At 43.8% G+C, this 12,137-nt stretch overlaps 1 long non-coding RNA gene across 3 annotated transcripts in view; it reads right to left on the reverse strand.

Annotated features, from left to right (window-relative positions):
- Positions 1 to 12,137, reverse strand: part of LOC110479240 (uncharacterized) — a 33,811-nt gene continuing 21,674 nt past the window's right edge. Inside the window, exons 1-4 of one of the 3 annotated variants that reach the window (XR_004149311.2) lie at positions 9,990 to 10,105; positions 9,517 to 9,634; positions 8,415 to 8,490; positions 1 to 411 (exon numbers count right to left, since the gene is read on the reverse strand). This is a non-coding gene — a long non-coding RNA (uncharacterized LOC110479240). Of the gene's footprint in view, positions 412 to 8,414; positions 8,491 to 9,516; positions 9,635 to 9,989; positions 10,106 to 12,137 lie in introns of those variants that run through there. The other 2 variants (XR_013341603.1, XR_002466896.3) reach the window with 2 other exon arrangements.

The raw sequence follows: 12,137 nt of genomic DNA on the forward strand, positions 1-12,137 counted from the left end.
CTGTAGCCAATGCAGTGAGTTCTTGCTTTTCCATTGAAAGAAGTTGCATTACTTTTTTTTTTTTTTTCTGTTATTGTTATTGTTATTGTTATTAGAATTGGATAGTTCTTCTTTCCTAAGTAGCATAATAGGATACTTATGACTCACATCTGGGGAGAGAGACACTGATCCTATTTTGCCCAAGTGTAGTAAAGAAATTCCATTGTCACCTGACCAGAAGGAACTTGAATAGAAATGTTTCAGTTGCTTATATATGCTGCACAAAAATTCTCACTTACTTTTGTTTTGTCATGTTCCTACCCTAGTTGTCTTCCTCTTGTAGTGAAACACTTAATGCTAAATGGAGAATATGTGTATGAATTGAAGAAGCTCTCTCACTCCACTGACACCCAGATCATCCTGGCAGGCAATCTGAAAAAGACAGAATGAAAGATTTCAGTCAGTGAGAAACCCAGGCTGGAAAGTCTCAGCAGGGATTATTAGTGATTGTCTTGCTGCCTCACTGCCCAGCTGCCATAGTGATAAGGAGAAATGAAAAGCCCAGGAAACAGAGCACAGGCTTTACTGTCTCTTTCCCTTTCCCTCAGTCACTCTCTTTTGGTTTTTTTTTGTCCTGGCACCACACCACCTTAATTTGCTGTCTGTGCAGAGGATTCCTTTGAGCAAATAGAAATAGTCCTGAAAATAGTGATATGAAGAGTTTCCTGTAAAGGAGCTTATGACAACTATCCAAACTTATTTAATTGCAGTAGATGCATTTGAATTTTAAAGACAGGCTCTTCAGAATCCTGGTAAGCTTTTTACTGGTGCATTTAGAGACCAGAGAAAGAAAACAAGCTGCATTTGAAGATAATAATTACTCAGCAGTGAAAATTACAGAATTCGCAAAATCAATTCTAGAATCTCTAATCAAACCCTTCAGCCTTATCCTTGCCAATGTAGCTCATGTCATTATAGCAGGTTTTACTTCTAGATCATGGACTAGTCACAGACTTTTATATCTTGCTTAAGTTTAACCTTAAGACTTTCAAACAAAAAAAATTACCAGAATGAATTAAAAATATTAACTAGGAGTGAAATACTTGAGCCTCCATGTTACATCCATTATTAGGTGGAATAACAAAACACCATTCAGCTAAACTGAATCAAAACCTCTTAAATTTCAAATAAGGCTGCCCCTTAGAGATTTGAAGCAGTTTTAAAATAGTTATATTTGACACAATTTTCCTGAGAATCTTTGTGTAGTTAAAACCTTGTACAAATGGTACTCAGACTTTCCTAGACAGGCCACTTCTCTCATGCCAGCATCTGACCTTTAGTTCCAGAAGCACTCTCCTAAAATTTGCAGTTAGCAAAAGCAGAGAAATTGCTAGCACTCTGTGCCTCTGACAGAGTGCAGAGTTTACTAGTGAAAAGTGCCCAGTGACCATACAAAATAACATTACTTCATTTTGCAAGAGAAAGTAAAAGTTTTCCAGCAATCCCTGGGGGATAATTCCTCCTAACTCTCAGTTTAGAAATCTTCTGGTTTGCCTTTTCACCTCATTCTCATTTTTTAGCATCAGCATCTTTTTTTAGCACAAAGTACACTGTTCCAGGCCATTCTTCTATGTTGCAAAACAAAGCAAATAACTGAGAGCCAATGTATTTTAACATTATTTATTATTATTATTATTATCAATGTATTTAACACTGATATTTTAAAGAGCCACTAGACTTTATGTCTAAATTAAAATGTTTGTCCCTTTCTTAGAAATACTCTATGGTCGGCAAGAGTCAGAACATTGGAGCAAGATGGGAAGGAGGTTGGATCACCAAAGCATATGCCGCTAAACTGGCCAAGGTGCATCTAGTTCTCTTGAGTGTCACCAGGCTTGCAGTATTTCTGCAGTTCCATGATAATTTAATACATTTCTGTGTTGGCTCACTCTGGTGTTCTTTTAGCTATGAATAGCCTTTTTTAATGGTTTGATTGAAGAAGCTAAAGAAGCATAGAAAAAGGCTGTGTGTGATGGGGAGGGGTGCCCAGTAGTCTCTAAAGTGAACTGGACTACAGTGAGTATGTTTCTGTCATCTTCAGATGTGTGCAGCTTGGGTAGAAGAGATTACAGAAACAGGATTTAATAATTCATTTGCAAGATCAATTAGCTATTGGTAAGAGCCTGAAAAAGTCTGGCTGTGGTTGTATATCGGAGGTTTTGTAGAGGGAAGACTTGGGAAATATATGAAGGGTGGTTAGTCCTGAAAAGAACCAAAATCAAATGCACAGACCAGGATGAAAATAAGATTAAAATACTTCAGTCTTTTTAGAGAATACTAACGTACCCTAGACAGCCAAGCCAGTAGGAATCCATTCCTGCTGGAGCTGTGTTTCCTCTGACTATTGCTGTCTAAAGTTAAACACAGTGTCTCTGACATATAAGTTCATTATGTCTCCAGTAAATGGCAAAGGACAGCGAACACTTTTTGTCCCAGTGATCAATATTGAGTCTGAAAAAAAAAAAAAACCCAAAGAGAAAGCCACTGCCACTCTATGTAATTTGGTTATCCTCAATATTGTATTTATATTCAAAATAGCCATCAGAAATGTCTGCTGCTTCTTACAAAAGCAGAATGCAAGCAGGAAATATTAATTGGGGTTTTTACCTCTATAAATAATTAGCAGAGGAAGAAAATTATTTTAAAAGTTAGCCCTTGAAGTGAACAGCAGATACGTACACGGAGAACATATCCATTGTGCAGCTGACAGTACAGGAATAATCAGTACAGTCATCTGGTATCAGAATGTAAAGGAATAGTTCTATCACTATAGAACTCCTCAGTGTTTGTGGAAGAGAGCCTTTGCAGGGTGTGTACATACTAGCACAACAAGTTATGCTAAACACATTATTCATTCCCCCTGCTGGAATGCAATGGCTTTGGATTTTTTCCTAAGGAGACCAGCCTTACAAACCTTCTTTTCCTATGTCTCTTTTTTTTTTCTTTTCTGTCTTTTCATAGCTTCCTCCTTGTTCCTAGTAAGTGTTGCACTAACTTCTCAAATTTCATTGCAACTGGCTGAAGGAGGTAAGCCCCAAATAGGTGTTTGCTGCTACTTCAGGCAGTGCCTTGCAGAGCAGAGCTGAGCATGTCCATCCTGCTGAGCAGAACCTTAGGACACCCCGAACAGGAAGTTGTTTGATTTGTTTGCTGAATAATCAGCACAAGCAGCTCAAAATCAACTGGAGTGTGCATACCCTTGTGCCCTTGGCTTCTGGTAAAAAACATGATGCAGTAGGAGGAAAGCCAAGGAATCAGGAGGGGACAGAGAACATGAGGCAGGAGTAAAGATAATTTGACAGCGATGCATACTGTACAAATAACACAACTTGGAGGACACCGGTCTTCTCAGTTCAGCTCCCCCAAGACTATGAATGTCTGCCCTGCCTGCACATTGAGCACGTATCTGAGCACCACCTCGCAGCCTTGTCCTGCCTCTGACACTCATGCTTATGAAAAGCAGGCGCTGTACCTGATCTCAGGCAAAGCAAAAGAAAATATTATTCTAATTTCCCTGCACAAATGTTCAGTGCCATCAGAGCTATTACAGTGGATGGCAGAGGGGAAAGCTTTGGCAACGGAAAACACTGGGATCTGAATGATTGGGCTGAACCTTCACTACCTGGATAAATTCTCATCCCAAGATTTTTTTCTGATCATAGTTTTAAAGTCCTGTCCTGTTATTGTACAGGCTGAATAATTTCCTAAGTAATTATTTCTTCTGAGCATTTCAGGTGGCAGTTAGTTTACTGCAGGAGTAGGTGAGTCCCCAAATGGTCATCTCTGCTTTCCAAAGCCCTCCCAGCTGTGCTGACAATGCTATTTGGTATGGGGAGAACTGAAGGGAAAAAGTGACCCAACTAAGACATAACCCACAAGAAGAAAAAGTTTATTTTTCAGCTACATCAGTCTCCCTTATGCTCATGCACAGCAGGAAATGGCACCATGATAAGAGTGGATGAGTATTACACCTGGAGTTTGTGGAGTCCATCTGACCCTGGCTGCCAGAAGTGTCCTGGATAGCGATGTCCAACTAAGCACAACCTGTCCAGGTCCCTCAGTCAGGCTCTGAGCCACGGGCAATCTTAGCAAGCAGCTCAACTCTTAAGTGAGATCAGCTCTTTGGTGAATTCAGCCCTTTAGTAATTTCAGCTCTTTGCTTGCTAAGGTGCCCTGGCAGATGCAGGGAGAGAAAGAAGAAGGCTGTATGAGGTTCCACAGTGGTGTCTTTATTGGCAGCTCCTGCGAGGGGTTTCAGTGACACCTCTTCTGCTGAACAGTGTAGAAATGTGTGTTTATATAAGGTGAAGGGGTTTTGGGAAATGGTCCAATAGTAAGGGTAGAGGCAAATATGACCTATGGTCTTACAGAGAGATAACAAGGGTCCGAAGATACAAGAGGGGCTACTTTGGTCCAGTCATTATGATTAGGCATTTCTTATTCTAAGGCAAGTGACCTCCAGGGACTTGCAGGGCCTCTGGCTGCTACAGATGAGTAGTCAGGAATTACAGGCTTCTACTGTCATTCTGTGCCACTGGTGCCACTGCCCCAAAATCACTTCAGGCTCTTCTCCCTCAGTCTTTTGGGTCTAACAGAAGCTGTTTCAAAGAAATAATTGTTTAAGGATGAAAGTCAAGTGTACCCTGAAAAGCATGCAAGTGAGCAAAGAGGGAGCTGGGAAGACTGCATAGAAGTCACACAAAATTACAATGACCTAAAAGAAAACGCCTTCTGGGTATTTTTTTTTTTTAATTGCCTCTTGTAATGAATTCTGCTGACTAAAACATCATCCAAAATGTAATCCTGGGTGCAGTGTGGTAAGTGTTTCTGCTGGTGCTGCTCAATAGTCACCCTCCTACATGCATACTGATACAGAATTGGAAAATGTTTCTGTTTATTTTTAAAAATTCTACAACTCTTATCCTGGGAAGAACATAGTAACACATCTCCTAGGAATGTATACTCGTTTTCCAACCTCCAAAACTGTCTTTTTTCTCTGCTCTGTTCCAGAATCTGCTGTTCTTTCAGTGTATCAACTTCTGAAGGCATGAGAGCATTTAAGTGGAAGGTAGAGTATAAATCACTGTCATTAAAAACAGAAAAAAAGACAGAAGTGGTCAGCAAGTGGGTGTCTTAGGTTGGAAATGAGTGTGTGTATTCTATTCCTATCTGTGGAACAGTTATCTTCTGTTAATTGTGAATTTTCTTTATCTCTTCCACAACCAACCCTCCCCTTGGGAAATATCTTCTGTTAATGGGCCAATGAGTGCCACTGCATGACTGATAAAATTACATGATCTCATTGGGAGATGCTCTGCCCAGAGGAAGGAGCCAATCATTCCTAGCTGGATATAATCTGAGATCTGGAAGACCACAGCCAGCCTTTTCTATTGGATTTCTGGAGGAGTGACCCTTGCCCACTGGATCCCCAGAGGAAGACTAGGCCCATCTACATCACCACTGGACCTTCAGAGGAAGACCACACCCTTCTACAAGATCACTGCTTCAAAAGAACCACACCTGCCACTCCAGGAGTGCAGCCAACATTTAATCAGACTGCTACCAACACGCTGACCAAAAGGGAGTCAGGTCACATTCTGACTCTGCCAGTGTTGTTTTGTATTGTATCACTGTGTTGTTTTCTTTCTTTTTTTTTTTTTTTTTTTAATTTTCTTCCCTAATAAAGAACTGTTATTCCTGCTCCCATATCTTTGCCTGAGAGCCCCTTAATTTCAAAATTATAACAATTCGGGGGAAGGAGATTTACATTTTCCATTTCAGGGGAGGCTCCTGCCTTCCTTAGCAGACACCTGTCTTTTCAAACCAAGACAGAGGGATTTGGGAAAGCAAATCACCTGAGAAGCTATGATTTCTTTATTATTTTGAGAGAGTAACATGCATCTTAGTAAGCTGGTGGACCTTCCAGCATACCTAACCCGTTCCTAGGAAGTCACTACAGGAACCCAACTGTGTTGTTTGAATGTGTTGTTTATTTTGGGTATTATTGTTCCTCTAGCTTTCCTACCTTCTTCCATCTTATCTCTGCAATAAAAAGCCCTAGATGTGGAACAGCTTTTGTCAGGAGGAAGAATAAGGATCACAGGCATGCAAAGCGGATTTCTTTTGTTCACCATGCTTTTAAGAGAGAATAATAGAAATTGAGATGTTAAAATTATAAACATATATCATTCTAGAATCTTCTGATTACAGTACTGGACACTAGCAAAATTCTAGCTGTGCTTAAGAGAACATGGTATTTTGCTGAAAGGGCCTAAGGGATTTTTTTTCTTGGTATTTCCCCCCCCCCCCACCCCCAAGATTCTTCTAAGATGTAAGAGAGGTCTGAGCCTGAAAATATTTCAGCCCAAATACATGCACTTGCATTTGCTGGAGCTGCAGGCACAAACCGAAGGAACTGCTACAATAACAGACAGTAAACTTTCCCTGAAGCATCTTTCAGGTACAGTTAATTAGGTATTATGGTTACAGGGCTGAAGGGTGTGGGTGATAAGAACAGGGAAGTGGAACCACAGAGAAAAGCACTGGTGGGTGGGAGGGAGGGGGAGTGAACCGGTCAGAGGCAAGTCTTGGGGCAGTTTGATAAAATGTTTGAATCCTGAACAGTGTGATATAAATAATTTTGTAGGTGATGAGCCTCCCCACTTCAGCCAATACACCTGTGAAGACGTTGCTGCTGACTATGAAAGCTTTTACGTGTCAGGACACGCACATAAAGAACCTGCTGGTGACTCTTGGCTCTTTCTGCTCGAGTTTGCGGGGCCCCGGTGATCCTCTCCCCTCCTGGGAGTGAGGCGAGGGGTCCGGAGCATCCAGCAGGTCCCAGTGGGGGAGGGCAGTGCCCCAGAGGCGCGGGCAGAGAGGACACCCGGCAAAGGTGACACCCGCCAGAAGTGACACCACTAAAGGCGACACGCGGCCGTGGTGACACCGGGCATATGTGACACCCTGACTGGGGAGGGCCCGGGGAACTGCGCTGTCCCTGCGGTTGTCCCGCCGCTCCTGAAGGAGCGTTCGGGGACCGCAGAGCAGTAATGAGGAGCTCCGGCTGCGCAGCTGCCTCGCCCCGGGCGGGTCCCCCTGGGGCTCCGGATTTACTCCTGAGCCTGCTTCCAGGGACCGGTCCTCTCCCCGGTGTGCGGCGACCCCCTCCGGCCATCTCCCCTTCCCCTCCTCCCTTGAGCATCCCTGTGCTGGCGGAGTCACATGTTTGGTCTTTGATGCCTTTAATCCCACCCTCAGCGCCCGAGAGGGAGGAGAGAAACTCGCGGAAGAGAAGTGAGCCACGCGCCGAGAGCAGGATCCTGGCGGGAGCGGAGCTGCGGGAGGGAGGGAGGCGGGAGCGGCCGTGCGGGGCTGCCCAGCGGATCGGGTAAATCTCCCGTTCGGATCGGGTAAATGGCCCGCTGGGATCGGGCTGTCCCGGAGGGATGCTTCCCCTTCCACTGTGGGGGATAAGGGGGCGGGCGGTGCACCGAGGCTGGGGGAGCGGGGAAAGGGGGCCACGAAGTTATGGCTGATGAGCAGCCACAACTGCTTATCAGGGCTGGGTTTGGCTGCTGTGGATGCGGCACCCGAGCCAGCAGGGAGGTGGAAACCCTCCAGGGATCGAGATGTTTCTGTGCTCGCTCCGGGGATGTGCCTGCACACGGTGACGAGCGAGGACAAGTAGCCGGAGCCTGGCCGCGCCTAAAGAAACGGCCCCTCCCTTAGGGGAGGTGAGTGGAACTCCTAAGGGAACGGGGAAAAGCCAGCCAGCTTCTGCCCTGCGCTGTGCCACCCAGAGAAGCCTTCGCCCGAGGTAGAAGCCTGGCTGGAATCTCTCTAGTCGGAAATCCGGGCAAGGAACTGAGGACTGGGCACACTGAAATGCCTTCTGTGTGTGTCCTGCAAGGAGGGCAGAGTGGAGGTGGGACCAGCTTTTCTTATCTAACGCCCTTTCCTCTTTGACCATCCCCACTGAGGTAACTGCTATTAATCCCGGTGCTTTACGGGTCACCTTGTGCTACCTGGCAGCTCTCCCGAAGGGAACGAGGAGCAGCTAAGAAACCCAATGGCTGAAGTCGCTGACATTTAGAATCAAAGGCTGTTGAGAAAATCTGCAGTTGTGCTGTGATGCAGCAAAACATGAAACGGTACTGATGTACACTACAGGTTCCTGGGCTGGCTTCTTTCCTGCAGTCACTGAGAAAATAATTTATGTACAACCATTAGGGCACATCAGTTCAGTAAGCCTTTGCAAACACAAAAGCCAGGAGGAACACCCTCCTGCACGTGAGAAACCTGCTGATTTCTTGTCTGTCCAACAAGGGCATTACTAATTGTACAACAGATTTTTTTTCAGCTCCTGCATTTACCTCATTTTCTCCCCTTGGGGCTCAAGCAGATCATCAGGATACCGCAGAACCAGGGCATTCCATTCACCACGCCTTCCTGTGCAGGATAAACACTCTGGTTCATGCATTGTTTGGGGGAGGGGAGGAAGAAGGTGGATATTTCCCAGGCACAAGTAGTGAATACAGAGAAATCAGTAGTTTTACAATAGTAGAGAGTCTCTTCAAAGAGGAACACTTCTTGTCAATATGATGGAACATTTTTCTTTCAAGCAGAGGTTTGAATCACAGTACTCTGTTGTCTCATACAGTCTTGCATTTTGACTGTTACACAGACCTGTCACAACTGGAAATGTACAACTTTGTCATCAAAGGCCTTTGTTTACAAATAGTCTATTTCCTTATTCCTGTGCTTTATTCTTCACAGTCATAAACAACAGTAAAGCTACAACATCTGCAGTGTTGGCAGCCATCACTGATAACACTAAAGGAAACATTTGTTTCCTTTTCTCTCCCTCTCCCCCCATTCTTGCACCCACAACTCTACTGGCACAGGTGAATTTTTAAGAGAATTCATCATTCTGGGGATAACAAAAGGGTTTTATTAATTATTAGATGATGATCAAATTATATTTAATGATAAATAAATTGCAAATGGTGATTAAGGAATAATTAAATTATAATTTAACAATGATTTAACAATAAATAATTAAGCTGTAATGAAATGGTAATTAATGAACCATGTTTTAGTTTCTGATTTCAACAATGATTTAAACCATGATTAGACTCTGCTATTTAATACACTTCTACACCTAAAGCTGTAGCTGGATATATAAATGTCATTAATGTACAAAGGATGTACTTGCAGAAACCTATTGGGACTGTTGGAGTCCTTCTGAGGACAGAAAGGGAATTTCAGTGACAAGCTCACCAAGTTGGTGAGGGCTTTAATTTAAAGCTGCTGTGGGAGGGGAGCTTCAAACCTTTCAGTTTGAAGCCAGGGCTAGCAAGAGTGGCCCAGAACATGGGGATGGGTCACAGATCAGCAGGAGGGCACCTGAATGGCAGGACAAAGGCATTCCAGCCACTCCAGCCACTCCTTTGCCTTCATCAGAGTCCAACTTACCTGCCTCTGTGCAAAGGCATGGGAGATGAAAACAGGGAGCTGGAGTCACAGGCACACCTGTAGGGCTGCCAGCTCCTTGGCATCATGTCAATGTGCTGGAGTGGCTCCTGTGACTGCACTGGTGGAATTGGAAAGATACACAGTCTTTAGCAAGGGCAGGTGGAGGAGTTGAGGAGGGGTCACCCCCTATGTCAGTGACTAGCTGGAGTGAGTGGAGCTCTGCCCAGGGATGGATGAGGAGCTGTCCAGCAGATGATGAATCAGAATTAAGGGAGGACAGGGACAGGTGACTTTACTGTGGAGGTCTGCTACAGGCCACCACACCAGGATCGATAAGTCCCTCTATAGACACATTGACTCTTGTGATCACAAGCCCTGGTTCTCTTTGGGTATCTCAACCCTCTGTCACCCCAACCAAAATCACAGACAGCTCTCCAAAGTCATTGCCGTAAGTCTCTGTGTTTAGCTATTACCTTGCAGAACTCTTCTCAGGCTGCTCTCATCTTCCATTTCATCTGATCTGATTGCAACAGAGGGCCCTGCAGAGAGGCAGCCAGGGGAAATGGGCTCTGTTCAGGTTTGTGTGACAGAGGAAAATTAATATACATGAGAAACAAGGCAGAGGAGAAATAAGTGTAAGTAATTTATATTGAGTTCACAGCATCTTTCACTGGTGGCTTAGTTTTATCCTCTTAATTCAAACAAAATGGGCAAAATGTCATTCACCTGCCACAGCTATGTCCCTCCTTTCTTAGATCAGTAACTTTCAAACTGTGCATCATGGATTTCAAGGGATTTATGAACAACCTGTAAAAGTTAACTACAGTCTGATGAGAATAGCAAGCCAGCCTATGATGAAATTTACATTCAAGTTTTAACTCTGCAGTTTCTGGTGTTACCTAATTGGTCAAGATTACACCCTGCATATTTGTGCATTTTTACTGTTCTAATGGTGCTTAAATTCCATTTCCTTGGGCTGAAGAGGTCTGTACATTCACTGACAGGCCATGAGGAATGGCAGATCAAAACAGACAGCAGCACCTTCAATTTCTATCTCATGCACCACATAACTTTTCCTAAGAGCCAAGTCCATTGCCCCTCTCTAGCCACTTCTCTTACACTTCAAGCTGTCATTAATACGTTAACTGTAACAGTACACAGACCATAAGAAACAAAGGTTCTAAGTTCTAAGTTCTAAGGTAGCTGAGAGCTTATGTGCAGCAGCCCTGATCTTTGCCTGGCTTATCTGATGATAAGATGACAGATGCCACTCATCATTTATGAACAACAAAAGAACAATTCCTTTCAGCAATGCTTGAGGAGGTGAGAGATATATTTGGTACCTGCCAGTAAAATGCAGTCAAATAACGACTACTGATCTCTTACCATTAAGGTTCCTCTGAATGTTTTTAGCAGCACAGCTCTTGCTGGGATGGTTTGTATTTTTTAGGGATCCCAACTCTCAGTTTGGCATGGAAGTGCAACAATCAGATCTGTGGATGCTTGGCTTCTGCTGTTGTCAAGGGGGGCCTGACACATTGCAGAAATATTATCTGGCACCTGACCTACTAAAAACTGACATAAACAAGAGGAATTGCAGATAAGAAAAGCTGGCCATCTGGCCCAGTAATAGGGATCAGCTCATGGCAGAGACCTCAGGTTTTGGAATTTGAGGATATATGTACATTCCCTGTCAGCATGCCTGTATGTTACAGGAGATCTCTATGGCTCCTTGGGAAGCTTATATTGGCTTCCTCAGATTCAAGCAGGATGTTCATCACAGCACCACAAAGGCCCTCTCCTGCCAGAGAGGATTCATCAGCAGAGGAGCTGGTCCTGAGCTGGCAACTTTTCTGCATGGTGTTAGGCTGGAGTGTAGAAAAGCTTTTCACACAAAGGTTTCATCTTGAGTGCTGCTATAGGGTCAAAAGTGTAAAGGACCACTTGTGTGAGCACCATTACTCCCACCACTGCTATGGCCCAGGTGAGACTGTGACAGCCCATGACATTTCCATGACATTTTCCAAGAGCTTACCTTTGCTTCCCTCTTTCATCCTTTTGTAGAAAGATGACTCTATGGCTTTCACCAAATGACTTCATCCAGCTGATTTTATGTTCGAAAATAAATGGTTTTTCCCACTGACACTGAGAAGAAGTGTAGATAGGCCAAAAGGAGTAATTTAATATTGTAATTGTACAGGAATAGTTGTGTCTTTGTCTCATGGTGCAGGCACTAGAAGGCAGATGGTCTCTCTTACATCAGCTATCCAGGAACCTAAAAATTTGCAGCTTTGAAACATATAGAAAACTTTGTTCCAGGAAGACCTCTCCGTGGAGAAGAGTTTGGAGCAGACAGAAAATTCAGCTTTCTCTTTTAAAGCACAAGCACGGCAGACAATTCTGCACCCCAAAGAGTACATTACTTATTTTTCTTCTCTCCTTGGTGTACAAAGAGGTGAATTTTCCTGAACAGTTTAATTCAGCCAAGTAATTAGGGGACTAATGAAAATACTCTATAGATTTGGAATTAGGTGTTTCTTGAAGGAATCTTCATCATGAGAATCTAAGAAAAGAAACAAGCCAAACTACAGCCTTATATTGCCACAGCTTCTAGTTGTGTT

The sequence above is a fragment of the Lonchura striata genome, chromosome Z (assembly GCF_046129695.1).
Source record: "Lonchura striata isolate bLonStr1 chromosome Z, bLonStr1.mat, whole genome shotgun sequence".
NCBI classification, from domain to species: domain Eukaryota; kingdom Metazoa; phylum Chordata; class Aves; order Passeriformes; family Estrildidae; genus Lonchura; species Lonchura striata.